At 41.9% G+C, this 23,411-nt stretch overlaps 1 protein-coding gene across 1 annotated transcript in view; it reads left to right on the forward strand.

The window, feature by feature from the left end:
• The first annotated feature begins 8,698 nt into the window (after nucleotides 1-8,698).
• Nucleotides 8,699-23,411, forward strand: part of PSKH1 (protein serine kinase H1) — a 67,566-nt gene continuing 52,853 nt past the window's right edge. Inside the window, exon 1 of the mRNA XM_036751917.1 lies at nucleotides 8,699-8,831. The gene's annotated coding sequence lies outside the window, so the exon portion shown is untranslated. The remainder of the gene's footprint in view (nucleotides 8,832-23,411) is intronic.

Below are 23,411 nucleotides of genomic sequence, written 5' to 3' on the forward strand. Positions count from 1 at the left end.
AGCCCTATTCTTTCCCTCCCAAGCTTTAGTCCCCATATCACTCACTACCTGCCTATTGGACATTTCCAGTGGGATGTTCCATAGGCAGCTTAAACCCCACATGTCCAAAACTGAACTCAAATATTTCTTTTACCTCCAAAACCACCCCACTTTCCAAACTTCTTTATCTCTGGTACCAGTGGTACCAAGTTGGTCAATAAGCATTTTAAGTACTACCATATCTATAACACTAAGTGCTAGGGATACAAAGAAAGGCAAATAAACATTGTCCTTGCACTGTCATTATAATGAGGTCAAGTTGGCAAAATAACTATGCACATACATAATGATGTGATGTATAAATAGAAGGTAATTTCAAGAGGCAAGTACTAGATGCAATAGCTCAGGGGTGGGGAACCTACAGCCCAACTTCACAGAATGAATCCCCTTACTAAAAGGATTTGTTTGGTAAGACTTGGACTCAGTCAAAAGGCCACACTCAAGGACCTAGAAGGCCACATGTGGCTTCAAAGCCTCAGGTTCCCCACCCCTGTCAGTAACTAGCTGCTACAAAAGGTGGGATTTAACATAAGTCTTAGGGGAAGCCAGGGAAGCTAGGAGATGGATATGAGGAATATTCTAGGCATAGGGAGAGTCAATGAGAAGGCAAAGAATTAAGAGAATGGAATGTAGTATATAGGAAATAGCAAGTAGGTAGGTAGCTGGATCTTAGGTTAGGTGAAGGGGAATAGAGATAAAGCTAGAAAGGTAGGAAGGAAGTAGGTCTTGTTGTTGTTCCATTGTGTCTGACTCTTCATTACTCCATTTGGGGTTTTCTTGGCAAAGATACTGGAGCTGCTTTGTCATTTCCTTCTTCAGCTCATTTGACAGATGAGGAAATTGGGGCAAACAGGGTGAAGTGACTCGCCTGGGGTCACTCAGCTAGTAAGTGTCTGAGGCTGGTTTTGTTATTTATTTATTTAATATTTTTAGTTTTCAGCATTAATTTTCACAAGAGTTCAAATTATAAATTTTCTCCCCATTTCTACCTTCCCCCCACTCCAAGATGACATATATTCTGATTGCTCCATTCCCCAGTCAACCCTCCCTTCTGTCACCCCACTTCCCCCATCCCCTTTTCCCTTACTTTCTCGTAGGGCAAAATAGATTTTTATTTCCCATTGCCTGTATATCTTACTTCCTAGTTGCATGCAAAAACTTTTTTTTTGAACATCTACTTTTAAAACTTTGAGTTCCAAATTCCCTCCCCTCTTCCCTCCCCACCCACCCTCCCTAAGAAGGCAAACAATTCAGCATAGGCCACATGTGTATCATTATGCAAAACCCTTCCACAATACTCATGTTGTGAAAAACTAACTATATTTTTCTCCTTCCTATCCTATCCCCCTTTATCCAATTTTCTCCCTTGACCTTGTCCCTTTTCAAAAGTGTTTGCTTTTGATTACCTCCTCTCCCTATCTGCCCTCCCTTCTATCATTCCCCACCCCCCCCCACCTTTTTATCCCTTTCCTCCTTCTTTCCTGTGGGGTAAGATACCCAACTGAGTGTGTATGTTATTCCCTCCTCAGGTCAAATCTGATGAGAGCAAGATTCACTCATTCCCCCTCACCTGCCCCCTCTTCCCTCCCAACAGAACTGCTTTTTATTGCCACTTTTGTGTGAGATAATTTACCCCATTCTATCTCTCCCTTTCTCCCTCTCTCAACATATTCCTCTCTCATCCCTTAATTTGATTTTTTTTTAGATGTCATCCCTTCATATTCAACTCACCCTGTGCCCTCTGTCTACATATATATACATATATGTATATTCCCTTCAGCTACCCTAATACTGAGGTCTCATGAATTATACACATCATCTTTCCATGTAGGAATGTAAACAAAACAGTTCAACTTTAGTAAGTCCCTTATGATTTCTCTTTCTTGTTTACCTTTTCATGCTTCTCTTGATTCTTGTGTGTGAAAGTCAAATTTTCTATTCAGCTCTGGTCTTTTCACTGAGAAAGCTTGAAAGTCCTCTATTTTATTGAAAGTCCATATTTTGCCTTGGAGTATGATACTCAGTTTTGCTGGGTAGGTGATTCTTGGTTTTAATCCTAGCTCCTTTGACCTCCAGAATATGATATTCCAAGCCCTTCAATCCCTTAATATAGAAGCTGCTAGATCTTGTGTTATCCTGATTGTGTTTCTACAATACTCAAATTGTTTCGTTCTGGCTGCTTGCAGTATTTTCTCCTTGATCTGGGAGCTCTGGAATTTGGCAACAATATTCCTAGGAGTTTTCTTTTTGGGATCTTTTTCAGGAGGCAATCAGTGGATCCTTTCAATTTCTATTTTACCCTCTGGCTCTAGAATATCAGGGCAGTTCTCCTTGATAATTTCTTGAAAGATGATATCTAGGCTCTTTTTTTGATCATGGCTTTCAGGTAGTCCAATAATTTTTAAATTCTCTCTCCTGGATCTATTTCCCAGGTCACTGGTTTTTCCAATGAGAATTTCACATTGTCTTCCATTTTTTCATTCCTTTGGTTCTGTTTTATAATATCTTGATTTCTCATCAAGTCACTAGCTTTCACTTGCTCCAATCTAATTTTTAAGGTAGTATTTTCTTCAGTGGTCTTTTGGGCCTCCTTTTCCATTTGGCTAATTCTGCCTTTCAAGGCATTCTTTTCCTCGTTGGCTTTTTGGAGCTCTTTTTCCATTTGAGTTAGTTTTTAAGGTATTATTTTCTTCAGTATTTTTTTGGGTCTCTTTTAGCAAGTCATTGACTTGTTTTTCATGGTTTTCTCACATCACTCTCATTTCTCTTCCCAATTTTTCCTCTACCTCTCTAGCTTGCTTTTCCAAATCCTTTTTAAGCTCTTCCATGGCCTGAGGCAAGTTCATGTTTTTCTTGGAGGCTTTTGATGTAGGCTCTTTGACTTTATTGACTTCTTCTGGCTGTATGTTTTGGTCTTCTTTGTCACCAGAGAAAGATTCCAAAGTCTGAGTCTGAATCTGAGTCCGTTTTCACTGCCTGGCCATGTTCCCAGACAACTTACTTGACCCTTGAGTTTTTTGTCAGGTTATGACTGCTTGTAGAGTAGAGAGTACTTTGTCCCAAGTTTGAGGGGCCACGCTGTTGTTTTTAGAGCTATTTCTATACAGACAGCTCTGCCACACCAGCGCTTCTCCTCCCCCAAGAACTGCCAACCTGGACTAGACTCAGATCTAAGCTGGCTCTGCACTCCCGCTCAGATCTGCCACTTAATTCCTCCCACCAGATGGGCCTGGAGCCAGAAGCAACTGCAGCTGTAGTTCTGTAAGCAGCCTCAGAGCTGCACCACCTCCGCTATCCCCAGGGCGGTGGCCGAACCTAAAACCCCTTTCACTCGGTCCCAGCAGCCTTTCCCACTAACCTTCTCTGTTGTCTTTGGTGTTTGTGGGTTGAGAAGTCTGGTAACTGCCACAGCTCACTGATTCAGGGTGCCAGGGCCTGTTCCGCCTGGCTCCTGCTCTGGTTGGTCCGGGAGCAGCCCACAGTGGGCTCTGCTCCGCTCTGCTCCCAGGTCTGTGGGATAGACCTTACCCAGCGACCATCCAGGCTGTCCTGGGCTGGAGCCCTGCTTCCCTCTGCCATTTCGTGGGTTCTGCAGCTCTAGAATTTGTTCGGAGCCATTCCTTATAGGTTTTTGGAGGGACCTGGGTGGGAGCTCACCCAAGTCCTGCTTTCCAGCTGCCATCTTGGCTCTGCCCCTCCTGAGGCTGGTTTTGAACTCAAGGAGATGAGTCTTCTTGACTCCAGGCCCAATGCTCTATCTACTTCGCCACCTTTAAAGGAGAATTTTATCTTTGGTCCTGGAGGTAATAGAGAGCCCCTGAAGTTTAAGGGGAGTAACAGGATCAGACTTACATGTTAGGGAAATCATTTTGGCAGCTAAGTGGAAGGAGGGAATAGTGGTGAGAGATTTGAGGCAGGGAGTCCAATTAAGACCCAAGCATGGATCAACAGGTGACCAGTATGGAACCGTGGTGTTGGCTGTATGAACAGAGAGAAGGGTATGTCTATGAAGTTGTATGAACCTAGAAACAACAAGATTTGACAACAGATTGGATCTGCCAGGTAAGTTGTTAATGAGGAGCTGAAACTGTTTTAAATAGAAAGTATGCTACCTGGTTACTGGGAGGTTGGTGGTGCCCAGGTTGACACCTGCCATCTCCAATTTCTAACTCTCTTTCCCCCCTATATAATCCAATTAGTTGTTAAATGTTCCTACTTGACAGCTAAGTTTAGGTCCTCAACTTGCTGGGCCTCAATTTGCATATCCTCCTAATGGGTCTCTCTGACTTGTTCAGGTGGGTAGGCAGCTAGGTAGCGCCATAGTAGACAGAGTACTGGACTTGGAGTCTGGAAGACCTAAGTTCAAATATGGCCTCAGATACGTGTTAGCTGTATGACCCTGGGCAAGTCACTTACCCTTTTTGCCTCAGTTTCTTCAACTATAAAATGGAAATCGTAATAGAACTTACCTCCCAGAGTTGATGTGAGGACCAAATGAAATAACATTTGTAAAGTGCATTGTAAATTTCAAAGCACTATCTAAACGCTAGCCCTCATTATTAAGTTTTTCTTTCTAGTTCATCCATCCTTCATACAAACCACCAAAGTGGTTTTCCCAAAGTGGGTTAGGTCTGATGACACTCCCCTACTCAATAAATTCCAGTGGCTTTCTATTGCTTTTAGGTTAAGATATAAATTCAGTTATTGAACATTCAAAGCTCTTTACAGCCTGGCTCTGTCCTACCCTTCCTAGTCTTAGCATATAGTCCCTTTCTTTGTATTGTGCACTGCAGCCAGACAGCCTTTCTATTCCTCACACATGATACTTCATCTCTGTTCTCTGTGCCCTATGCCTTTGTGCAGACTGTCCTCCATGCCCAGAACAGGTTCCTTTCTGCCAGGCTATGTACTATTCTCTCCAATGAAGCTACCTTGAACAGGTAAGAATGTAAGCTCCTAAAAGTCAAGGACTCTTTTACCATATCTTTGTGCCTGACAAATAATAGTCACTTAATAAACTTGTGGATATCTTGCCTGTGGGCTTTTGCATCCTCCCATATTTGGACTTTCTACATTAATACTTTTTATATTGTTTGGTTGGTTGTTGTCCTTCGTTCTCATAGAGGACCAAAATCACATCACTATGCTTGAGTCAAGATTCAATGTGTCCGCCTGGGGCTGATCAGGCCAATATAAGCTCAGAATGCTCTACCACAGGTTGGGCACAAATAGTCTGTGCGTGAACATTTGGGGGGGATACTCCAAACTTGAGCATCCTGCGTTTCCTTTGGTCTGTTTCAATTCTGCTTTGCTCTTAGAACACAGCATCTTCTATGATGTGGGCATGCCATACAGAGAGGTCCTGTGCCAATGTCTCCCATGTCACCTAATCAATTCCAAAGATCTTGACGGAGACCTTGAGAGTGTCCTTGTATCACCTCTTCTGACCACCAAGTGAATGCTTGCCCTGTGTGAGTTCTCCATAAAATAGTCTTTTTGGCAGGCATGGGTTTTGCATTTGAACATCGTGGCCAGCCCATCAGGGTTGCGCTTTCTAAAGCAGAGTTTGAATGCTTGGCAATTTAGTTTGAGTAAGGACCTTAGTGTCTGGTACCTTATCCTGCCTGGTGATCTTCTGAATCTTCCTAAGACAATTCAGATGGAAGAGATTCAGTTTCCTGGCATGGTGCTGGTAGACTGTCCAGGTTTCATAGGCATACAATAATGAGGTCAGCACCACAGCTCTGTAGACCTTCAGTTTGGTAATCAGTCTAATACTTCTTCTCTCCCATACTTTCCTTTGAGCTTCTCAAACACTGAGCTAGCTGGCCTAACAATTAACACCAAGAAAACACATGTGCTCCATCAGCTGCCACCCACCATCCAGATGTGGAACCATCAGTTACAGCAAATGGAGAAGTTCTGGATGCTGTGGATAATACTTTTTATATAAACATTTATTAAATGCCTACCATAGCTATGCACAAGGCATTGTGCTTAAGTACTGGTTATACAAAAAGTGGGAAAAGACAATCCCTACCCTCAAGGAGCTTATACTCTAATGGAGAAGACAACATGCAAACAAATATATACTAAGCAAGCTATATAAATAACTAAAAAAAGAGGACACACTGGTATTAAGAGGGGAGAAGGAAAGCTTCCTGGAGAAGGTGGGATTTTGATTATAACTTAGAAGAAAGCCAAGAAGGTCTGTGGTCAGAGAGGAAGAGGAAGAAAGTATTTTTAGGCATGGGTGATAGCCAGAGAAAATGCATGAACCCAAGAGATGGAGTCTCTTTGTACTTGTGGAATAGCCAGCCAGGAGGTCTGTACCATTGGATAAAAGAGTACCTACTGGGGAAGTAAGGTGTAAGAAGACCAGAAAGGGAGGAGGTGGCCAGATTACGAAGGACTTTGAAAGGATGCCAAATATTTGCTCCAGGAGGTAATAGGAAACTAGCAGAGTTTATTGAATAGGGGTGGGGGCTCTCATGGTCAGACCTGCATTTTAGAAAAATCACTCTGTTGGCTGAATGGAGGATAGACCGGAGTGAGGAGAGACTTGAGATAGGTGGATCCCCACCTCCACCCTAGCCGGCTACTGCAAAAATCCTGATATGAGGTGAAAGAGGTCTGCACTAGAGGGGTGGTAGTGTCAGAGGAGAGAAGGGGATGTATTTGAGGGATGAATTCGAGAAGCTTTGGCCACAGCTTGTATATGTGGGGGTGGTGGTGAGAAATAGTGAGGAATCTAGGATGACTCTGGTTTTGATCCTGAGAGGTTGAGGCGGAAAAACCCAGGGATTCAGGAATCCCAAAACCAAAGTTCCCAGGACTGGGGTTCCCAGTTGAGGGGAACTGCCCCTCAAGGATCTGAGTACTGAAGAGGGTTGGGGTTGTCCGGAATGAATTCATGATCTCAAGCATTCTTTAAGTCAAGGTGGCAAAGATTTATTATGCTTAACAGCAGGCAAGAGTTCTTAGGGAACCTGCAACCTTACACGGGTGCAGGAAGAGCTTTTATAAGAGATTTAGGGGTGAAACATGTCAATTTGGTGTTTTTGTGTGGGATTAGGGAGTGGTTAAGGGGTGGTCAGTTCTTAAAGGAACATGCACTTTTAGTATCTACTGGGAAGGCGTATTACCCAGAGTTCACTGGGAAATAACCCAAGGAAGGGCTACTAGGAGGAGTGGTTTTGACTGTGAAATGTCACTAAGTTAACTAGTGGTCGGGGATGACTGGGTATATCTAGGTGGCTTTCATCAAATGTCTTGTTAGACAAAATAAATGTAAGAAAGTGTACATTTGACTATATCTAGGATACATATCAGTAAGGTCAGCAAGTAGTGAATATCGTCATGACGCAGTGCACAGCCAATTATTGGTACACGAGGAGCAGATAGGCACAGCTGCCTATAGTATCAGGAGGAGAGATAAATATTTTGCTAGGGCATGCTGCCCTGCTTTGCTAGAGAGAAACTGCTAGGGTCAATGCTTTGAAACTAGGGAGAGATGTGATTTTAGAACTGGATGTGGTTTTGGAATTGGGGTTCAGGCACAGGCACCCAAGCAGAGGCTGTTAGAATTAGGGTCCAAGCACAAGCATCCCATCAGAGGGACTAGAAGAACGAAATAACAGGGAAGGTGTGGGGGGTGGGTTAGGGAGGAAGATGAGTTCTATTTTGGGTATGTTTAGTTTAAGATGTCTACTGGACATCCAGTTTGAGATTTCCGAAAGGCAGTAGTTGGGAAAGTTAGAGGAGAGGTTAGGGAAGGATAGGTAGATTTGAGAATCATCAGCATAGAGATGCTTATTCAATCCATGACTGTGGATGAGGTCACCAAATGAAGAAGTACAGAGGGAGAAGGAGAGCCAGGGCAGAAGCCTGAGAGACACCTATGGTTAGAGGTCATGACGTGCAAGATAATCTAGCAAAGGAGACGGGAGTGGTCAGAGTTAGGAGAGAGGGAACATCCAGAAAACCTAGAGAGAAGAGAGTATGCCTGAGGAAAGGGTGATCATATTGTCAAGGGGAATGAGGATTGAGGAAAGGCACCGCCCCTAGGTTGGGGAGGAAGTTGCCTTAGGGCAGCTAGGTGGTGCAGTGGATAGAGTGCTGGGCCTGAGTCACCAGGGCTTGGGTTCAAATGTGACCTCAGATATGTACTAGTTGTTTGACCCTGGGCAAGTCGCTTCACCCTGTTTGCCTCAGTTTCCTCATCTGTAAAATGGGCTGGAGAAGGAAATGGCAAACCACTCCAGGATCTTCGCCAAGAAAACCCCAAATGGGGTCACGAAGAGTCTGAAACAACCGCACAACAAGAGGTGCTCTGTCCCTACCTCACAGTATCTTGTAAAATTTCCTTGTTTGGATGTTGCATGCACTCAGTCACCCCCAGATTAAAGCCTCTTGTTCTGACCCTGCCAACTCCTCAAACTACGCAAATCATAAAACTTCCAGCGCTCCACATCCCAACTACACGGCTCAGGTCTCACTGCGGGTCTTTTATAGCCTCGGTCTCACCTGCTAGCCTATTACAGGGCTTGTCGGAATGATTGACAAGCCCATCCTGGGCTGGTCATGGCGTTGATTGGCAGCCTGTTCTCCCATTAGAGAGCAAAGTCCAACTCTAGAGCCCGCCCTTCACCACACCCATGAGGGCGCCGCAAGTTTGTTCAGTAGTCAGGCGCGCACTTTTATGACGCAATGACGCTGACGCGAGAGGATGGCGGCCGCGGGAGCCTCCTCCGAAGCTGCCCAGGAGTTGAGGCGACTGTGTGGGGTTTGAGGTGAGCGCGGCCCCGCCCGGTCGACTGCCCCGGGAGAGCCCGCACCCCGGCGGCCTGAGGGCTCTGCCCCCGGAGCCCCCCTAACCCAGTCCGGGCCAGGCAGGGCGGAGGGTCTGGCCGGACCGGGCCGGGCTAAGCTAAGCCTCGCGAGTGTCGGGCCGAGGCGAGCTCGGACCCAGCTTTCCCAGGAAAGACCTCGCCCGTCCAGCCCTGGAGCTGGAGGCCTTACTCCACCGTCCCTGCTTTGGAAGCTTGCGTCTACACGGGCCGGAGGCCGGTGGGTGGGGTCCTCCCAACCCCCATCCTCTACCTGTCGTGCCGGACTCAGTCTACACAACCCATAGGGGGCGGACCGGTGGCTGTCTCCAGACCTGCCCTACCCCCACCTTCCCCTTCCCTGGCCTCAGTTTCCTCATTTGTAAAATGACGGGGTGGAACTAGACTGTCCCCTAGGTCCCTTCCAGCTCCTGCAGCCACTTTCTTTTTTTAATTTTTTTTTTTACATTTCTATTTATTTATTTTAGTTTTCAACATTCATTTCCACAAGATTTTGTGTTCTAAATTTTCTCCCCATCTCTCCCTTCCCCCCACCCCATGACAGAGTGCATTCTGATTACCCCTTCCCGAATTCTGCCTTCCCTTCTATCACTGCCGCCCTTCTCTTATCCCCTTCCCTTTCTGTTTTCCTTAAGGAAGATAGATTTCTATACCCCATTGCCTATCTTATTTCCCAGTTGCTTGTAAAAACAGTTTTTAACATTCGTTTTTTAAACTTTGAGTTCCAAATTCTCTCCCTTTCTCCCTCCATCCACCCTCATTGAGAGGGCAAGCAGTTCGATATAGGTCGTACATGTGTCGTCGTGCAAAACACTTCCACAATAGTCATGTTGTGAAAGACTATATTTCCTTTCATCCTATCCTGCCCCCTGTTTATTCTGTCCTTTCACCCTGTCCCGCCTCAAAAGTGTTAGATTCTGATTACCTCCTCCCCTAATCTGCCCTCCTTTCTATTGCTACCCCCCCCATCCCCTTCCTTCCTACTTTCTTGTATGATAAGATAGATTTCCATATCCAGTAGAGTGTGTATGTTATTCCCTCCTGAAGCCAATTCCAGTAAGAGTAAGGTTCACTTATTCCCTCTCACCTCCCTCCTCTTCCCCTCCACTGTAAAAGCTTTTTCTTGCCTCTTTTATGTGAGATAATTTACCCCATTCTCTCTCTCCCTTTCTCCTCCCAGTACATTCCTCTCTCACCTCTTAATTTTGCTTTTTAGACATCATCCCTTTATATTCAACTCACCTTGTGCCATCTGTCTATAGAATTCCCTCCAACTACCCTAATAATGAGAAAGGTTTCATGAGTTACAAATAGCTTCTTTCTATGTAGGAATATAAACAGTTCAGCTTTAATAAGTCTCTTATGATTTCTCTTTCCTGTTTACCTTTTGATGCTTCTCTTGAGTCTTGTATTTGAAAGTCAGTTTTGTGTTTAGCTCTGGCTTCTCAAGAATGCATTAAATTCCTCTACATCATTGAATGCCAGTTTCCCCCCTTCTTGATTATGCTCAGTTTTGCTGGGTAGGTGATTCTTGATTTTAATCCTATCTCTTCTGACCTCTGGAGTATCTTATTCCAAGCCCTTTAATCCTTTAATGTAGAAGCTGCTAGATCTTGTGTTTTTCTGATTGTGTTTCCACAGTACTCAAATTGTTTCTTTCTGGCTGCTTGTAGTATTTTCTCCTTGATCTGGGAACTCTGGAATTTGGCTTCAGTATTCCTAGGAGTTTTCCATTGGGAACCTTGTTCAGGAGGTGATTGGTGGGTTCTTTCAATTTCTATCTTGCCCTCTGGTTCTGGAACATCAGGGCAGTTTTCCTTTATAATTTCTTGAAAGGTGCTGACTAGGCTCTTTTTTATCTTTTTTTTTTTTTCCTTTTCTTTTGCAGGGGGGAAGGCAGGGCAATTGGGGTTAAGTGACTTGCCCAAAGTCATACAGCTAGTAAGTGTGTCAAGTGTCTGAGGCCTGATTTGAACTCAGGTCTTCCTGACTCCAGGGCTGGTGCTCTACTCACTGTGCCACCTAGCTGCCCCCGGCTCTTTTTTTTGATCGTGGCTTTCAGGTGGTCCAACAATTTTTAAATTCTCTCTCCTGGATCTATTTTCCAGGTCAGTTGTTTTTCCAACTAGATATTTCACATTATCTTCTATTTTTTCATTCTTTTGGTTTTGTTTTATAATTTTTTGATATCTCACAGTCATTAGCTTCTATTTGCTCCATTCTAATTTTTAAGGAATCATTTTCTTCAGTGAATTTTTGGACCTCCTTTTCCATTTGGCTGATTCTGCTCTTTAAGGCATGGCTTTTTGGGCCTCTTTTGCCATTTGGGTTAGTATAGTTTTTGAAGAGTTATTTTCTTCAGTATGTTTTTTGGAGGTTTTCTTTAGCAAGCTGTTGATTCATTTTTCATGATTTTTTTGCACCACTCTCATTTCTCTTTCCAGTTTTTCTTCAACTTCTCTTACTTGATTTTCAAAATTCTTTTTGAGTTCTTCTATAGCCTGAGACAAATTCATATTTTTCTTGGAGGCTTTGGATGCAGGAGCTTTGACTCTGTTGTCTTCTTCTGAGTGTATGTTCTGATCTTCCTTGTCACCAAAGTAAGATTCTGAGGTCTGAGTTTTTTTCCTCTGCTCGTTTTCCCAGCCAATTACTTGATATTTTAACTTTTTGTTAAGGTAGGGCTCTGCTTCCATTGTGGAGGACGTACTGTCCTAAGCTTGAGGGGTTTTGTTTTCAGACATACTTCTAGAGACCTGTAAGTTTTCAGTTCTTTTAAGATGGTATAATCTGAGGAGAGGTGGCATATGCCAGTGCTCCTCCTCACTCCAGGACTGCGACTCACATCCAAATGTGGGCAAAGCAATAGAGTCCTGCCTCAGTGCCAGCAAAGAGATCCCTGTAATCTCCTTCTGATCAGTTGTTCGATCCCCTTACTGTCTGTGCACTGAAAGCGCTGAAAACTATAGCTACCACCTCCATTGCTGCCACCGTGGGGCTGCACAGGGCCAGGGCTGGTCTGTGCTCCTCTCCTACCCAGGTCTGACAGACCTTTCCCATTGACTTTCTGGAAACTGCCTCAGCTTCGGGTGATTCAGTCCCCTGAGGCCTGCTCTGTATTTGTTGGGGCCTGGTCTGTGCCAGTGAAGCCCGTGCTAGACTTCGCTCTTCTTCCAGCCTGGCTTGACATATCTTTCCCATCGACCATCCAGGTGGTCTTGGGCTGGAAATTTGTTTCGCTCTGTCTTTTTGTGGGTTCTGCTGCTCTAGAATTTGTTTAGTCATTTTTTACAGGTATTTGGCAGGGTTTGGGGGTCCCTGCTTTTACTCTGCCATCTTGGCTCCACACCTCTGCAGCTGCTTTCTGCACTCAAGTGAGTTCACTCAATCTCACACCTCCTTAATTCCTTTCCTGGTAACCCTAAAAGCCAACCCCCCTCTTATTTCCCAGAGCTGACCAAACTTTCTCTCTCCAGCCTCTCCTTCCCACTTCTTGGCAGCTCTCCGTTTCTTCTGCATAGCCTTATTTGTTTGTGTGGAGTGCTGCTTCTGGTGGTGGACTTGCCTTTAAAGGATTTAGAGCTCTGGGAGACCTTGGAGATCATCTGATTTAATGATTCCCTCATTTTTGAGCTGAAGAAATGGAAACCCAAAGAGGGAAGATACTTTGTTCAAGGTCACAGAGGTTTTTAAGTAGTAGGTCTAGCTGGGATAAACCCCTGTTCTCTGTCTCCCTATCCAGTATTCTTTCCCCTGTGGTAAGCTGCTGTTTCTTGCAGTTATACTTATTGGCATTGGTACTATCAGAGCAGCTTATTAGGTGACAAGTGTTCTTCTAAGGTGAGAAAGGTATTCAAGACTAAGGAGGGATTCATTGATCTTTGAAACTTTATTGTTTTCTTATTACCAAGTACACAACTGACCATTTCCTTTCAAAAGGGTTTTTCTGCCCCCTCCAATGGCATCATTATTAATGGGGCAGCTAGGTGGTGCAGTGGATAGAGCACTGGGCTTGGAGTCAGGAAGAACTGAGTTCAAGTGTGACCTCAGACACTTACTACCTGTGTGACCCTGCATGAGTCACTTTAACCCTGTTTGCCTTTGTTCCTCATCTGTAAAATGGGCTGGAGAAGGGAATGGCAAACCAAACCACTATCTCTGCAAAGAAAACCCCAAATGGGGTCACCAAGAGCCAGACATGACTGAAACAACTGAACAACTGAAAATCATTACGAAGTCTGACTTTGGGGCAAATTGTATAGTGCTTTATGGTCATTTGGTTAGGCAATCTATGTCTAAATTCAGTGTTTCAGGGTACTTTTCTGTAGATTCAAGCTTGAAATTTGGGGTTATATTCCTGGATCAGAGCCAAAACCTGCACAGCTCATTGAATTGAAGGCAGCAGGGCAGGGTGAAATCAGTTTATGGTCTCCACTGAAGCTGTGCCGGTCAACTGTTTCCATTAATCACGGAGAAGGTTGTAGTTGTGGTGGTGAAGCCTACAGCCAGGCAGTTTTTACTGTATAGAGACTTTTTGTCTTGGCTAATTTGAGAGTGTGTGTGTGTATCTATATATTTATGTATTTATATGTGCATACACATATACATACTATGCGTATATTATACATACACACATTCTATGCATGTATTTTATGTATACATGTACATACCTACATACACATATACATATATACATACACACACAGTCTGCCATGGCAGGTTGGGAGCCCTTCTGAATCTCCCGTGGTGCAATATTATCACATGAGCAGAGGGGAGGGTTGGTGTCAACACGAATAGAGAAATACGTAGAAGAATGTAATAGTGCAAGTCAAGGGAAGGGAGAACATTAAAAAGAAGGAGTGAACGATCATGTGAAATGTAGAGAAGTTGAGAAATGAGCACTGAGCAAAGGCCGTTGGCTTTTATCATTTGGACAGTCGTCGATAACCTCCCAGAGACTCAGCTCTGGAGACAGGGGAGGACCTTGTGCCACTTGATGCCCTGGTTCTCCAGGATCAGCAAGTAGAGTGGTGGGCTTAGAGGCCAGAATGGGAAGAGTGGAGCTTGGTAATCTCATCAGCTCCCATGGATTCAGTTATCGCCTCTCTGGAGATTGCTTTAGACCTGTTTGTCCAGCTTTATTCTCTCTCTTAACCTCCAGTCTCACCTCTCCAACTGCTTACTGGACAAAAGAATGGCTCATAGGAGCTCACACGTAGATAGCACCAGCTCTGCGGTAGGCATTGTGCCAAGCGGTTTACAAATATCATCTCACCGCAACCTTGTGAGGTAAGTGCTGTTATTCCCGTTTTACAGATGAAGAAACTGAGATTGGAGTTCACCGACTTGCTCAGGGTTGCACAGCCTTGTTCAGTTGTTTCAGTCATGTTTGACTCTTGGTGACCCCATTTGGGGGTTTTCTTGGCAGAGATACTGAAGTGGTTTACCATTTCCTTCTCCAGCTCATTTTACAGATGAGGAAAGTGAGGCAAACAGGATTAAGTGACTTGCCTATGGTCATACAGCTAGTAAGTGTCAGCTAGTGAGAGGCCGTATTTGAACTCAGGAAGAGGAGTCTTCCTGACTCCAGGCCTGGTGCTCTATCCATTGCACCATGTAGGTGCCCAGAAGACATGTCAAACTGGAATGTCTTCATGTCTGACATCTTAAACTCAACATGTCCAAAACTGAACTCAAACTCGTTATCTTTTCCTCAAACCTTTCCTTCTTCCCAATATCCTTATTATTCTCGGGCACCCTTTTGTTATCAAGTTGTCCAGAAACAGTGGTTCCAAAGGAGAGAAATATGAATAATCTTATTTACCTAGGAGAGATTCTACCTCTTAAGGAGTTTTTTTTACTGCTTGGGTTCTTGGGTCATCATCGTAATAGCTAACATTTATACAGAAATTTAAGGTTTGCAAAGTATTTTGTGCACATTATTTCATCTGTGAGGAAAAAAATGATAGTTTGGAATGTTGAAGAAGCATCAGAGGATCACTATATGTCAGTACTTAAAAAGAACCCCAATTTCATTAGTATGGATATTCCCTTCAGCAATTTAGAGGGGTTGTAATATACAACTCAGTAGACTGTCTTCTAGAATTGCTGTGGCAAATTCATCAAACTTTGACCAAGCTGATGGTGAGCCTCTCTGAATTTAGCTAGGCTTATCTTTAGAAGACACAGTGCATAGGGCAACTGGGTTGCATAACAAATAGAGTGCCAGACCCAGGGTCAGGAAGACCTGACTTCAAATCTGGCCTCAGATGCTAGCTGTGTGACCCTGGGCAAGTCATTTAATCCTGTTTGCCTCAGTTTCCTCATCTATAAAATGAGCCGGAGAAGAAAATGGCAAATTACTCCACTATCTTTGCCAAGAAAATCCAGTAGAATCACAAAGAGTTGGACGAAGCTGTAAATAACTGAACAACAGAGTTCACTGCCCACAAAGAATGTATTGGCTCTATTTCAGGGGCTTCTATGCTATCCTGCCCTGGAGTTATTTAGATAGTTGTATCTTCTATGATAAGGATATTGTTTCTCATTTCCAAGGCTTTATTATTTTAGTCAGAGTAGGCCCTGGAAACAAGTAAAGAGCTATTGCAAGCACTCAAGGCCTAGGCTTTCCTAACACATTTAACACCGTGCTGTATTTTGCCAGGAGGATAGTAGAAGCATAAGACTCAATCCATACACTCAAGGAATTTGCTATCCTGTTGGGAAGACAGATAACTTTGATGAAGCAGTTAGAGAGTAGTGGAAGAATGTATGGAATGAAATTCTAAGTGTATCAGAAGTTCAAAAAAAGGCAGAGCAGCAATTAAATGTCCTGGTGGTCATTTTATCCATTTAACTCTGGTTTCTCATCTACAAAATGGCAATACTACAACCATGTCAAAAGATTCCTGTTAGGAGAATGCATTGTAACCTTCAAGTACGATTTAAATGTGAGATTGTTATGTCAAGTGTACAGATATTTATTTTCTGATTAGTGGGGGTGGGTCATTGGGGAGGCTTCATGTGAGATTTAGGACTTGAGCTGGGCTTTATAGCTTGGATAGATTAAATTGGATGGGGAAAGTATTCCTGGTTGGGCAAATAGATTGAGCATATTTCCTTTTTTTTTCTTGCCAGCTTTTTAAACTTTTAAAAAATTCATTATTTATTTATTTTTAGCATTTAATAAAAAAAATTTGAGTTCTAATTCTGTTCCTTCTACCATTCCTCTACCCATTGAGAAAACAAGTAATATAATATCAGTTATTCATGTAAAACCATACAAAGCATATTTGCATATTAGCCATATTGAAAAAAAAAGCAAGAAAAATAAAGTGAGAAAAATATGCTTCATTTTGCATCCAGAGGTCATCAGTTCTTACTCTGGATGTTGATAGCATTTTTCATCATGAGTCCTTTGGAATTTTGGATCATTATATTGATCAGAGTAGTTGATCATTATTACTATATGCTCCTATGTACAGTGATTTCCTGGTTCTGCTCACTTCACTTTGCATCAATTCATATAGGCCTTCTCATGTTTTTCTGAAACCATCTCCCATGTCATTTCCTATAGCACTTGTTCAGCCATTCCCCAATTGATGAGCATCCCCTCAATTTCCAATTCCTTGCCACCACAAAAAGAGTTGCTGTAAATATTTTTGTGCATATTGTTCCTTTTCCCTTTTCTTTCATCCCTTTGGGGTACAGCCCTAATAATGATTGTATTGCTGGGTCAAAGGGCATGGCACAATTTTGTAGTCCATTCTGCATAGTTCCAAATGGTTTTCCACAATGAATGGACCAGTTCACAACTTCACCAACAGTGTGTACCTATTTTCTCTCTTCCCTTGTAGCATTTTTAATTTCTGATAGGTGTGTCAACCTCAGAATTGTTTTGATTTGCATTTCTGTGATCAATAGTGATTTAGAGCATTTTTTCATATGACTATAGATTGTTTTGATTTCTTCTGAAAACTCCCTGTTCATATGCTTGACAGTTTATCAATTGGGAAATGGATCCTTTTTTTTGGTAATAAATTTGACTTGGTTCCCTGTTTTGATGAGTGAGGTTCAAGCATTTGACCATTTACCTCCATTTTCCTGTCCACTGTAAAAGCTCTTCCTTGCATATCTCTTTTAGATGAGATAATTTTCTCCATTCTCCCTCTCCCTTTCTGCCTTCTTCCAGTGCATTCCTCTTCCTCACTGCTCCTAGATCTGTTTTCTGCTTCAGTTATTTTTCCAATATTTCACATTTTTTCTTTTTTTTTAAATTCTTTTGACTTTGTTATATTGTTTCTTGATGTCTCATGGAGTCATTAGTTTCTACTTGATGATTTTTAAGGAATTATTTTCTTCAGTGAACTTTTGTACTTCTTTTTCCATTAGATATATTCTGCTTTTTAAGGAGTTCTTTTCTTAAGTGAATTTTTGTGCCTCTTTTATCATTAGGTCATTTCTGTTTTTTAAGGTGTTATTTTCTTTAGTATTTTTTGTACCTCTTTTTAAAAAAAAAATTTATTTTTAGATTTCAACATTCACTCCCATAAGATTTTGAGTTTTAAATTTTTTCTCCCTCCCTCCCCTCCCCCTACCCAAGACAGCATGCAGTCTGATATAGGCTTTACATATACATTCATATTAAACATACTTTCACATTAGTCATGTTGTAAAGAAGAACTAGAACCAATGGGGGGAGCCATGAGAAAGAAGAAACAAAACAACAAAAAAGAGCAAATAGAATGCTTCAGTCTGCATTCAGAGTCCAAAATTCTTTCTGTGGATGTGGATAGCATTTTCTCTATCATGAGTCTTTTGGAGTTATCTTAGATCCTTGCATTGCTGAAAAGAGCTAAGTCTATCAAAGTTAGTCATTGTACACTGTGGCTGTTACTGTGTACAGTGTTCTCCTGATTGGACTTACTTCACTCAGCATTATTTCATGTAAGTCTTTCCAGGTTTTTCTGAAGGCTGCCTGCTCATCATTTCTTATAGTACAATAGTATTCCATTACGTTTATGTACCACAACTTGTTCAGCCATTCCCCAACTGATGGGCATCCTCTCAATTTCCAGTTCTTTGCCACCACAAAAAGAGCTGCTGGAAATATTTTTGTACATGTGGATCCTTTTCACATTTTTATGATGTCTTTGGGATATAGACCTAGAAGTGGTATTGCTGGGAAAATGGTATGCATAGTTTTATAGCCCTTTGGGCATAGTTCTAAATTGTTCTCCAGAATGGTTGGATCAGTTCTTTTGTGCCTCTTTTACCAAGCTGTTAATTCCATTTTCATAATTTCCTTGTGCCCTCATTTCTTTTTCCAGTTTTTCCTCTATCACTCTTATCTCTTTCTTTGACTCTTCCAGGAATTCTTTTTGAGTTTGGGTGTAATTAGCGTGTTTCTTTGAGGCTTTGCATGTAGCTGTTTTCACATTGTTGTCATCCCCTGAGTTTATGTCTTGTAATTCTCTTTTTATGTTGTTTGCTCATCTTCCCAACCTATTTCTTAACTTTCTTAACTATTTCTTAACTTTCTTTATTTTAAAGTTGGGTGCTACACACCTCGGGGTGGGGAGATACTATCCCAACCTTCGAGAGTTTTCATGCTGCTGTTTTCAGAGCTAGTTCTGGGGAGCTGCAAGTTTTTGGTGCTTCTGGGTGATGTGATCTGGGGAGATGTGTGATCACAGCTCTCCTGGTTTACATTCTGGTGTTTACCAAGGAATAGCCTCTATTCTCTTGTAGCCACAAGTGCTAGTGTTGCTCTCTGCCTTGGAATTGTGACCAGGTTCCCTGTTCTCCTGTCACCAACTACAAGTGTTCCTTCTACCTGAACCTGAGATACAGAAATGTATTGGGCAGTAAAATTGTTAGTCAGTACCAGCTATACCTAATGCCAGCAAAGAATCTCTTGTAATCTCTTTCTGACCAGTTATCCAACTTCCTTACTATCTCTGGACTGAGAGCTACTGAAGCTGCTATGACTGCTGCTGCCACTACTGTGGCAACTGCCTCCAAGGCTTGGCTGATGCTACTACCACTGGCCCCCACCCTGATGTCACAGACCTCTCCTCCCAGCCTCCTAATTTGTCTTAGGCTGGAAAAAATGTCTCACCTTGATCTTTTGGAGTGGCTTGGGTTGCCTTTAATCCACCATTTTGGTTCAGCCCCCGGCATATTTGTTTCTTCATAACTTTAAGTTCAGTGAATTCCAGCTTTTTCTTGTTTTAGGGTTGGTTGGGTAAAAGTAACAAATTTCTGGAGAAGGAGAGACCTTGTTTGAATGACGGACCAGGTTGTTGAAGTAAAGGAGTATTGAGGTCACAGTAGGCTGTGCAAAGGGAAGAATAGCTAAGAGAAATTGCATTATAAAAGAAAAACGATCTTTCCCTAGGTTACTGAAGACTCAAAGCAGAATAATGACATCGGAGTTAATACTAAGCACATGGTTGCTTTCTTCAAAATTAAAAAAAAAATTATGACCATAACAAGACATCAACAAACATGAACATTTCTTTTTTTAATAGTGTTTTATCTTTTCCAATTTCATGTGAAGGTAATTTTCAACATTCATTTTTTAATAAAATTTTGAGTTCCAATTTTTCTTCCCTCCTGTTCCCCCTCTGCAAGATGGCTAAAGTTATTAATAATTTCAAGTAGTTTTTTTAGTTGATTCTCTAGGACTTTCTAGGTATATCATCACATCATCTGTAAAACGTGATAGTTTTCCTCACTGTCTATTCTAATTCCTTTAATTTCTTTTTCTTCTCTTATTACTATAGCTAACATTTCTAGTATCTGTCTAGTATCTGACGTTTAGGTAGTCCACTAGTTCTTAAGTTATCTTTTCTGGATCTGTTTTCCAGGTCAGTTGTTTCTCTAGTGAGGTATTTTACATTTTCTTCAATTTTTTCATTCTTTTGATTTTGTTGGACGGATTCTTTATGACTCATACAGTCATTAACTTCTACTTGCCCAATTCTAATTTTTAAGGAGTTGTTTCCTCATACCTCGTAGCTTTTGTACCTCCTTTTCCTTTTGGCCAATTCTACTTTTATTCTTTAGTAGACTTTTTTCCATTTGGCCAATTCTACTTTTAAAGGAGTTGTTTTCTTCAGTCAGTTTTTGTGCTTTCTTTTCTAAGCTATTGACTCTTTTTTCATAATTCTCTTGCATAACTCTCATTTCCTTTCCCATTTTTTTTTCTGCCTCTCTTACTTGATTTTTAAAATCCTTTTTTGAGTTTTGCAAGAGGACTTTTTGGTCTTGAGATCAGTTCATATTCCCCTTTGAGGCTTTGCATGTGGACATTTTGACCTTGTTGTCTTCTTCTGAGTTTGTGTTTGGATCTTCCTTTTTGCTGTAGTGATTGTTAGGACTCTTTTTTGTTTGTCTCCAGCTTCTGGCACTGGAAGCCAGGGGCCTGGTCACTGGTGTTTTACACTGGGGCCTCTGGGGCTGGTGGGTGGCCTGTCCTAGTTGTGCCTGCTGTGCTCTGGGTTCCAGGCCTGGCAGTTTGCCTGCTGCGCTGAGACTGGCCAGCCTCACAGCTGGCCTGCTGAGCTGGGACTGTGGGGCCTTGAGTGCTGATCTGTGCTGTGGCTAAGAGCCTCCCACTGGCCTGCCCAGATACCACCTGTGTTGGGCTGTGCTCTTTTTCCTTGTGAGACAGATTTTTCCTGAAGTCCTAAGTTATCCTGGACTGGAAAATTGTTTCACTCTGTCCTTTTGTTAATTGTCACTCCAGAATTCTTTTAGAAGCTTGATTTTACATTGTTTCTGAGGGAAACTGGGGAAAGCTCTGGCAACTTCCTGGCTTATCTTTGCCATCTTCATGAACATTTCTGTATGCAAGGAATGGGAAAAGAATTAAAATAATTAAAAATTAAAATAAAATAAATATGAAATTGTGAGCGTCTTTTATGTGAGGTTTTTTTAAAAGGTTTATTAGTGAAAAAAGTGCCCTGGTTGGTCCTGTCCCATTTTGAACTTCCATCTGCTCTCTTCTTTGTATTTTAAAACACTTTTTCTTGATAGTATTTTCTTTCTTTTCTTTGTCATTATTACTACCTTTATTCCTCCTCACAACTATCTTCTCCAAATAGAAGCCCTCCCTTATAACAAATAACTGTAGTCAAACAAAACCAATTCACAGATTGGCCATGGCTAAAAATGGTCTCTACCTCTAGATCAGGGTTCTTTTGATTTTAAATTCTAGAATTTCCACCACCCAGAATCTCTGGATTTCCTATACCATCACTTTTCTACCTAGAGCTGGGAAAGCATGATTTCTCATCATTCTTATAAATCAAGATTGATCATTGCATTGATCAGAGTTCTTAAGTCTTTCAGAGTTGTTTTTCTTTGCATTACTACGGTCATTGAACAATTGTTTTTGTTCTGCCTTTTTTTTTTTTTAACTTTGCATTAGTTCATGCAAAAGACTTCCTGAGTCTCTCTGAATCCCCACTTTTTGTAATTTTGTTATGGTGTGGTAATACCCTGTTACATTCATATAATTTGTTCAGTCATTCATTAACTGATGGACCCCCACTTGACTTCCAGGTGTTTACTACAATAAAAAATGCAGCTGCAAATATTTTTGTACATATGGGTTCTTTTCCTCTATCTTTGATATTTTTGAGGGTGTGTGTATGTATTTTAACGTTTAGTAGTAGTATTGCTAGGTCAAAGGATATATGCATTGTTGGTGATTTGGGCAGGGGGCCGTTATAATTCTAGATTGTTTGGACAAATTCACATCTCCTCAGCAGTTTGTGTTAGGTTTATTTTCATTCTTTCAGAAGACAAAAAGTACGTAATGTTATTTATAGGTGGTTGTTAATAATATCTGCTGGCAAACTTGGCCCTTGAAGAAGTACCTCTGACCCGGTATGTAGTAGAACTATAGAATTTAGAGCCAAAAGAAGAACCTTGGAGATCATCTCGTCGAACCAACTCATTTTACAAATAAGAACACTTCTGCTCCCAGAGCAGTTTAAGTGACTGGCTCGGGTTCATCCATGTAGCAAGGAACAGCACTAGGCTTTGGATCTGTCCTTTGTATCTGACATAATACAACCCCATAGAACTACTAGAATATCATCCTTGGCATTAAAGTTACCTCTAGTTTAGGGGCAGGACTTGTGTTCCCTATTCACCTCTGGGGATACTGGGCCCTTCCTTTATCATAAGGCTAGAAAGGGCCCACTGTGTCTTTTGTCCTGGTATTCTAAGAGCTTGTGATTTCAATAATCCCTCACATCTCTACACTGGAGAGGAAAATGATGGTCATTGGGTTCTTTTACTAAGTGCATTGTAGTGAACGTTACTGCTGTTTCCAGTAACAGTACTGGTATTGGAGAGGAGCAACCCATCGTTTCCTTAGACAAAGCAGGCTGCCCCACGGTGTTGGGTTATGTCTTTCACTCAGAAAGCCATAATGTCCCTGGTTTCAAGAACTTCATCTGAAAATTGGTCATTTATAAATATAGCTTCTTTAGGGTCTAAAGCTATGTAGCCTTCTGCCAGCATAAATGTGGGAAATTCAAGAGAATTTCAAGAGAAGAAAACCTTAGAATATAGATTTGGAAAAAGCTGTTCCATTTTTAGAACCTGAGGATTAAAAGCCTGATAGCAACTCTTAAGACTTTAACACCAGAAAGTACTTAAAAGTTAAAGCAAATTTAATACTTTAAGAGAAGACATAAGGGAAGGAGAGGAGGGAACGAGCATTTATTAAATGCTTATTGTGTGGTAGGCATTTTGTAAATGTTATTTCGGTTGATCCTCATAACAACCCTGGGAGATAGGAGCTTATTATCGCCATCTTACAGTTAAAGATACTGAGGCAAAGAAAAGTTAAGTGTCTTGCTCAGGGTCACACAGCTAGTGAAAGGTCTGAGGAAAGATTTGAATTCAGATCTTGACTCCAGGCCCAGGACTCCATCCACTGCCTCACCTAGGGAATGTGACAGCTGTCTTGTAATATTTGAAGGGCTGATATGTGAAAAAAGATTGGACTTATTCTGCTTGTCCCTAGAAATTAGAATTCAGAATGATATGTGGAAGTTGCAGAAAACAGATATAGGCTCAGTATATAATGAAAAACTTTTAAACAATTAAAGCTGTCAGGAAACAGAGTGGATTGCCCCAGGAGGTCTTAGTTCTTCCTCACTGGAGGTCTTCAAGTAAACACCATGTGACCACCTTATCAGGGGTATAGGAGAGTGAGTGCTTGGGCAGGTACTGGTTGTAGTAAATGTGATCTCCCTTCCAACTCTGAAATTCTGTGATTCAGTTCAAATTCAACAGTTCAAATTTTCATTAGTTTCTACACTGTGTATATTCAGGATCATATATAACTAGCATGTCCTTGGGAATCTTCTCAGGGTTGCAGTTGCTTTGAAAAATGAAATCTGTTTCTTCTTAATCTGGATTCTGACATTTTTAATGATAGAGGTATCTCTGGCCTTCTGCCTCCCTGAAAACTGTTCTTCAGGGTAGTGCTGATGTTCC

This window comes from Trichosurus vulpecula, chromosome 3 (genome assembly GCF_011100635.1).
Source record: "Trichosurus vulpecula isolate mTriVul1 chromosome 3, mTriVul1.pri, whole genome shotgun sequence".
NCBI classification, from domain to species: domain Eukaryota; kingdom Metazoa; phylum Chordata; class Mammalia; order Diprotodontia; family Phalangeridae; genus Trichosurus; species Trichosurus vulpecula.